The 7,500-nt window shown below is 38.6% G+C and overlaps 1 long non-coding RNA gene and 1 pseudogene across 1 annotated transcript in view; one reads left to right on the plus strand and one right to left on the minus strand.

Annotated features, from left to right (window-relative positions):
• The window catches only part of LOC138010386 (uncharacterized), a 10,788-nt pseudogene extending 7,964 nt beyond the window's left edge, over positions 1-2,824 (plus strand).
• A 2,516-nt stretch (positions 2,825-5,340) lies between these two features.
• The window catches only part of LOC137975494 (uncharacterized), a 47,569-nt gene continuing 45,409 nt past the window's right edge, over positions 5,341-7,500 (minus strand). Inside the window, exons 4-5 of the long non-coding RNA XR_011117575.1 lie at positions 6,428-6,558; positions 5,341-5,868 (exon numbers count right to left, since the gene is read on the minus strand). This is a non-coding gene — a long non-coding RNA (uncharacterized lncRNA). The remainder of the gene's footprint in view (positions 5,869-6,427; positions 6,559-7,500) is intronic.

The following is a 7,500-nucleotide window of genomic DNA, read 5'->3' on the forward strand; positions in this document are numbered from 1 at the left end:
GTACATGACTTCCAACGTAACTCGAGCTTTTCTTGCAAGTACCCGGATTTTGAGCTGGGGAATTGAAGCTGCTAGTTGGATCAGCCTGGTTTAATTGATTTGTTTTTAGCGTACAGTGGAGGGAGACTAATTTTAGTGCAATGCACGCTTTTAGACCGAGGATAGCTGGCCCTGAAGTATCCGTGACGTAGAAAATGAAGTTATCTTCTTCTCTTTGTACTTGCACGAGATGTTTATAGTGCCAGGCTGCTTGATTACAGAGCCAACGTATGCTGAGAGGACGGCTTCATTCTTTTCCAGTACTTCTGGTTTGAGGTTTCCTTCGTCATCAAACTTCTCTGGGGCGATTATGCGAAGTAGCCTGATAGGCAAAACATTGCTCTGTGCACCTGTGTCCACCTTGCACTGGAGATTAATTTTCCGCTTCTTTTCAGGTTGGGTTATTTCCAGTGTTGCAAAGACTTCATCGCGTGTGTCGTGTGTCGTCGAATGTTGCGTGTCTTCTATGGTGTTAACCTTGATTGTACTAATTGTGAGAATTTCATCATTGTCCTCATCGCCCCTGTCTTCAATCGTGTATTTGCAGTATTTGCTCGAGCTTATTAATTTAGCGTTTAGGAGGTCATATTATAGCACTGTCGACCTATTCCTCCTATACAATAAATTCATTATTGTGTATTTGCTTGTGTGTGTTTTCATCATTACAGAGTTTACAGCATAAAGAAGTGATTTTCGGTACGCAGTTTAGAAAATAATGAGATTTATATCAGGAACAAAAAATATTTGAGGTTAGGTGCACTTTAAGCTTGTACTCTCACATAATAACACCAAACATGGGAGGAGAGGAACATGAATCACGGTGTGTTAAAATATTGAATATAAGGTACTGTTTCTCTTTTCTGAAATGATGAGATTCTCAATTTTCTTTCCGGCCTATCTGTATTTATACGTTGATCTGCTGGTATTTACTCAAATAACGGCAAAGCTCAATTCACTTGTACTGGGCGATAACCCACAAGAGACTGTGCAGATTTTGGAGCGAATGAAAAGTGAAGTTGGTATACCATTTGAATGTGAAGCCGAGTGCTTTTGAATAATGGGATCACTGAGCCAGATAACCACCTGTCAACTTCTTCTTCAAAAGCATTTAGTAAAAGAACAAAACATCTCGGATAAAGACACCAGGTCACCAGGTCTTCGTTTGAGGAGGTAGATGATCAGGCAGGTCACCGACTGATGGAGAAGGATATCTTATCACAAAGAATTGCGCATACATCTGAGTACGTTGGAACCATTGTTACAGGGTCTTTGGAAAAAAGGCCTCCGCTGAAGGTTCAGTGCCTTGGTAATATGCGACAAGAAGACACAAAGGAGATGACTTATCCGATAGCCAAAAAAACGACGTTTAAAGCCAAATCACTTGCTATTAGCTTCATTAGGCAATTCTATCGTACTCAGATGCAAAGCATCCTCGAACAATGTCGTGTTGAATTTGACAAAAAAGGAAGCGACGTCGAAGTTACACTCAAACCAAAATCGAAATGTGATCCCTCCTTATTTATGGTCGCTTGCTCTGAGCTTTTAGAGCTCCTTCAGTCTGCAACCCATGGTATGGTTACCTGGGAGCTAAATTCGAAGTGCGAGGATGTAAAAACTGTTACATAAGCTCTTAACCAAGTTTCCTGTCATCTTGGACCAGCCCCAAGAAAGTGGCCCTATGTTTGTTTATGGGGATGCTGCATCGGTGGCTCAACTAAAGCTGCGCGTAAAAGAAGCAACAAGTCCCAGTGATGATGATTCTCCTACTGGAGCCCAAGTAATTAACCTGTCAGAATCAGGAATCCTTTCTATAGAGACTTGCAAACATCACACTGAGAACGGCATTCACATTTCCTTACGTTATGGCGACATAACTAATGAAGATGTTGATGCAATCGTGAACCCGGCTAATGATCTTTTGCTCCATGGAGCTGGACTCGCAAACTTCATTGTTCAAAAAGGTGGCAGTGAAATTGTGACGGAATCAAAGACGTTAATGAAAGCTCGCCATTACAAGACGTTAAAGGTAGGCGAGGCAGTTCATACTAAAGCTGGCGATTTGTCCTGCACGTTTGTAATACATGCTATTGGACCCGAGTGGAATAAACAATCGCAAAGTAAGACGCACCGTCTTCTACAGAATGCCTGTTTTGAGAGAGTTAAGCTTACGTCGACACTTAACTTATCATCTATCGCTCTGCCTGCTATTAGTTCTGGTGTTTTTGGCGTTCCTGTGAACGAGTGTGCTTTTGCGATGCTTGAAGGAATTCAAGAGTACCTCAAGTACCTTGACGAGCTAAACGAAAACAAGGAAAAGGATTGTAAGACAAAGAAACCGAGAGAAAGTTATCAAAAGAATGGAGGAAAAAAGACAAAAGGAACAAAACATGAGGATCAGACAAAGGAAGTCCCAGTCCAAGCTGCTAAACATGTGGGTTATAAGCCCAGGCTACAGGACATTCGTGTCGTCCTTATTGACGCGGATGCCATGGACGTCTTCTCAGAAGAATTTATGTCAAGGTTTGGAGGTAACCAATCATATTATGATGACTCGAGCGGTGACGAGGATGAATTCGTTTAGCAAGTTCGGAACAGTTGGAACCGAAACTTGTTAACACAATTATTCGATCAATAACAGAAAAGGCGATCGAGTCTAGCATTTCAAATTAAGACAGGCAGTTGTTAAGTAGTTTCCACAAGTATAGTAAACTAAATTCCGCTCTTCGACAGCTTTCTTCTGTTGACGGCTTATTTCGATAATTTCCTGTCTTCCAGTTTTTTTCGCTGCATGGATATGTAAATATACTGTGAAGATTGGGTTTACTTATTGTTATTGTTCCGGATTAGCTTTTACGGCTCTGCAAGTGTATACATTCAAGGGGGAAAAAAAAACTTTAAAATCCGTACTTCAAGGGCAGCCCCTAATACCATAAGGCTAGTGAGAGTTGTTTATGAACCTTTTTTTTTTTTTTGGAAATAAACCTTACTTATGAAAATAAATAGATAAATTGATTCATCATACAAATAATATTTTCACTCGAAAGTCAATTCACCGGCAGCGTAACTGAGGAATGATTGCAATTGCATGTTTTCGTGTTGCAAGTGTCTGAAAGCAGGAGCCCATCAGTAGGAGCTTGCCTCCACCATACATGCCCTGAGTCAACCTTTGCCCGTATCTTTCTATTTTTACAACCAACTCTTCAGCAGGAGACTGACAAATACATTAATTTACATCAATTCGCACAATTTACGTACATTGTTTTTGCTATTTTTGTCTTCGCTAGACAATGACTTTATTCTGATTGGCTATTTTAAACAGCGCGTGCAGTGCCGAACAACTCGTGGCGTTGAAGTCCTGAAATTTTCAGGCTTCTTTACTGAATTGCAAAAATTGCGTTCATAACTGTGAGGATCACAGCTTCACTTGATTTCATTTCCGCAGTTCATATATGATCCATTTCATATATCATTTCATCGTTCGTTGTAAATATTGGGCCCATTTTAGCAAAGGAAATCAAAACTGATCATACAGACCCTTTGCAATACATGGAATCTAAGCCATCAATCAGTTTCTATCTTGCTCCAGTAACCCAAACACAAGTATCTACATTATTTGCAGGAATAAAAGAAAAGAAATCATCCCTAAATGTTCCTAATAAACTTATTAAACTTGCGAGTGAACAGCTTTCTGCGCCCTTGACTGAAAAATATAATGAGTCAATACTATCAGGGGAGTTTCCTGAAGTTTTTAAAATATCAAAAGTGACCCCAATATTTTAAAGTGGTAGTGTATCTGAGTTAGGAAATTATAGGCCAACTGCAGTTCATTTTTTCTTTAATTTGCACACGTTAAACAAGTACATAAAAGAGCGTAGCGCATTTCACAAAGTAGATACATGACAGAAATCTAAGCTTAAATAATATGTTATTGACGCACAAAATTGGAAAAGCAAGGTACTCGTGATATTATAGCTTCTATATGCACTCAATTTCCCATTACTCTAAACTATCAAAGGAAATTTTCGAAAATATGATTGTTTTTTAGGTTAATTATAAATATAGTTTACGTCATAGAAAGTGCGGCGTACGGGGTTTTATGCACGAGTTGTTTGTGTCAAAAACCCGAACGAGCGAGGAACGAGCGAGTGAGGATTTTTGAGACAAACAACGAGTGAATAAAACCCCGTACAAAGCGCTTTCTATGTCGTGAACTGTTTATTACACATAACATGAGAATTTTCATTAAAATAGTTTTCTGAACCCGAATTAGAAACAAAAACTCACTAACAATAAAACCAAATGCAAATTTGATTTAATTCAAAAACAAGTACGATTTGCACGATTTGCACGAGATGCACGAGTGATTGGCATGGAAACGACTTTACGTTATCGCTGATTGGTTATACTTCCACATGTGAAATAGCTGTATGCCATTCTGATTGGCTGTATAGGCCCTTTTTACATGTGAAAATAAAGCGTATAGATTTGTACAAATGAGCTTTATGGAATAAAATTCTCATGTTATGTGTAATAAATTCGTTTACCGATAGCTCACCGTGCAATAATTTATGATTGTAAAAATAATATTTGGCATATAAAAAGGTGAGGTTTAACTTCCTAATAATGTTTAATTCTTTAATCAAGGTCTCCACTTAATTTATTACCAAAAATTAATTCGGCTGGGGAGAGGGTAAAAGAGGTGACATTTTCTCTGTTAAACCATTTAATAACCCTCGAAAAGAATGATTGACTCCAATTGCAATGGTGGAAGGTGTGGGTTATGGAATCATTCATTTTACAGTATGCGCACTTTGTGTCCTCTGCCTTACCGAAGAATAAATAATTCCTTTTTACTGACTACTACTCTATGTAAAAGTTTGACGTAGAATTCCCTAAGCTTTTTGTCTTTACAAACACGACTAAAAGTAGATGTCAGAATTGTTTGGTCAAATTGCAGATCTCTTTCCCATTTTGAGTTGGCCTTCCATACAATTGAGCTTAATTATCCAACATCTTAACTTTTATTATTATTCGTTGTGAAAAGCAACATGTTTTGTAATTCTTTCGAAAAACGATAATTGCATTCCAGGCAAGACATTTTTCTTTGGCCCTTATTTGTTCTTAGCAATTTTCTTGAGCCAGTTTTGGATAATACTGTTTGCGTGTTAGGGGCAACCATAAGCAAGTATTCCCCGCTCTGCTCTATCGGGCATAAGGTATTTAATTTCATCGATAAATGCGTGTGTAGTTCACGTTTGGACAATTGGTGCAGCAAGAGGCACGTGGAGGCATCACTCATTGTTTTAGAACAGAATTAATTTATTGAATGAGTAACTTGCTAAAAAAAAATTATGAATCGTCTTCGTCGATGAATATCCTAACGGTCATAAATAAGAGTTAATGATATCATTACTTTATAGTGATTTAACATAAAAATGTCTTAAATATATTTCACAAAGTATACTTGGCAATTGGGGATTATATTTTTCCCCTTGTTCCGTTAACGGGTTTAGCAAAAGACTTGGATCAATAAGCTTCAGAGACTCAGACAATCGATGTTTCATTATTCAAACTACATCATTTGTGCTTCATTTGTGGCTTGTGATGAATTCCAAATCATCTATAGCAAGATTCAAACCAGAACCATGTATCTCGATCTCTCCTAGTCCGTCTGTTAACGGCGACAACTCCTTGATAATTATTCGTGATGTATGTATTTCTTGGTGATAGTAATGGCTTGAACACCATGCACTGTGGTCCAGTACTCAGTCTGCCTCCAGTTCTCAGCGAGAAATGGTATCTTTTTGGATCTGATGTTTGATTAAAGACCTGAAAGCAAACAAACAAATAAACAAACAAACAAACCGTTTCAATGTTTTACAGTGATACAAGATGCAACTCGTAAACTTCCATAGTGCTGTGTCATTCCCGCGTGCAACGATAAGTCGATAATACACGCTGAACCGCTAACTATTTGCATAGTTAGTATATGGAGATGGTTATGAAACTCGACAATTTTCTTCGTCTTTCTTCGCTGTTTTGGTCCTGACCATGCACAAACCACGCCTTTTTTCTAAGTGAACAGACTTAACTGATTAGAGTGTAATGTGAAGTGCCATCCAATTAGAGTGTAATGTGAAGTGACAGCCAATCAGATGTTTCGATTAATTTATTCAAAACTCAGTTGTGAACCGAGGACGAAAGATTGTGCATGCGTATGGATGGTGGTCACGGTCAAGTTAACACGAAGTGCGACAGTACTGTCCTCGCTTTGGAAGTTTTCGGGGCTTCATAACCAGTCCATCTATGTGAACTATGCTATCTGTTAATTACGCCGTAAAGAAACATCAAGTTGACGATATTTTGTCATGGTAGATGGATCACATACCTCTATCATTACCCGTTTTGAATTCGTTGCCAGCAAGTAGGTCTGATTATGTTTCCAATAAACTTTGGTCACCAACTCGCAGTTACTTTCGGAACAACCAGGCGGCCATGGGCAATTTTCTAAAAGAAATTCTGTGGTATATACAACAGAAAAAAATTCATGATCCCATGGAAATAGCGGAGAAGCAAGAGTCCGAATTGAATTCAATGATCTATATCGCTTACTTATTTCTTAAGTCAGATAAAACATTTGAGTCCAATCTGAATGACACTGAGAATAGTGTGTCCAGTGGTACGTTTCTTGAAAGTCCCGCGGTAACTTACCGCGGGCCCCGGCGGTAAGTCACCCGGTAAGTACCGGATAAGTTTTTGAGTGTTTCTCGCATCTCCCGTTATTTTGCATCCCGTTATATTTCCCAATAACTTGCCCGATACAGTAAGACCCCGCATGTAATAAGCTACATTTTCTGAAGTCTGGCAAAGTAGCTTCTTCTATTTTGAGGTAGTTGTTGACAATTTAGACTAAGTAGGTTCTTAATTAGGTTCTTGATTTCTATGAAGGAGATGTGGCTGTTGATTACAAGAAAAGTACATCAACCTGGTTTTGCTGTAGCAATCAAGACTCTTTTTATAATTAAAGCTTGGTACTTTCATTTGCCTTACAAATTTGCACGCTCAATCAACTCTCAAAGTCAAAACCCTCGGTTAAAATGTTAATAATAATTTAGCTGTCACCCACATATAAGAACATGTTTAATCTTGCTTGGCTAAATAGGTCCTTATATTTTTGGGTATTAAGATGGCAAATTTCTGCCAGCAGGTTCTTAAATCACTAGGTTCTTACATGCGGGTTTTTACTGTATTTTACGGGAACTTTCGAGCTCCATTAAATTTACGGGTGCTTCGAGAAACACTCTTTCGGTAACGGTCACGAAAAGTTAACGGGCCCGGTATTTGCCGGAACTTTCGAGAAACGGGCCCCAGAAATACAAGTCATTAGATGCATGTTAATTTCAATAAGCGTCACGAAGTGTCCCCTTGCTTTTGTCCCCAACTTCAACATCACTCGTTTCT

Source organism: Montipora foliosa, chromosome 1 (genome assembly GCF_036669935.1).
Source record: "Montipora foliosa isolate CH-2021 chromosome 1, ASM3666993v2, whole genome shotgun sequence".
Lineage (NCBI taxonomy): Eukaryota > Metazoa > Cnidaria > Anthozoa > Scleractinia > Acroporidae > Montipora > Montipora foliosa.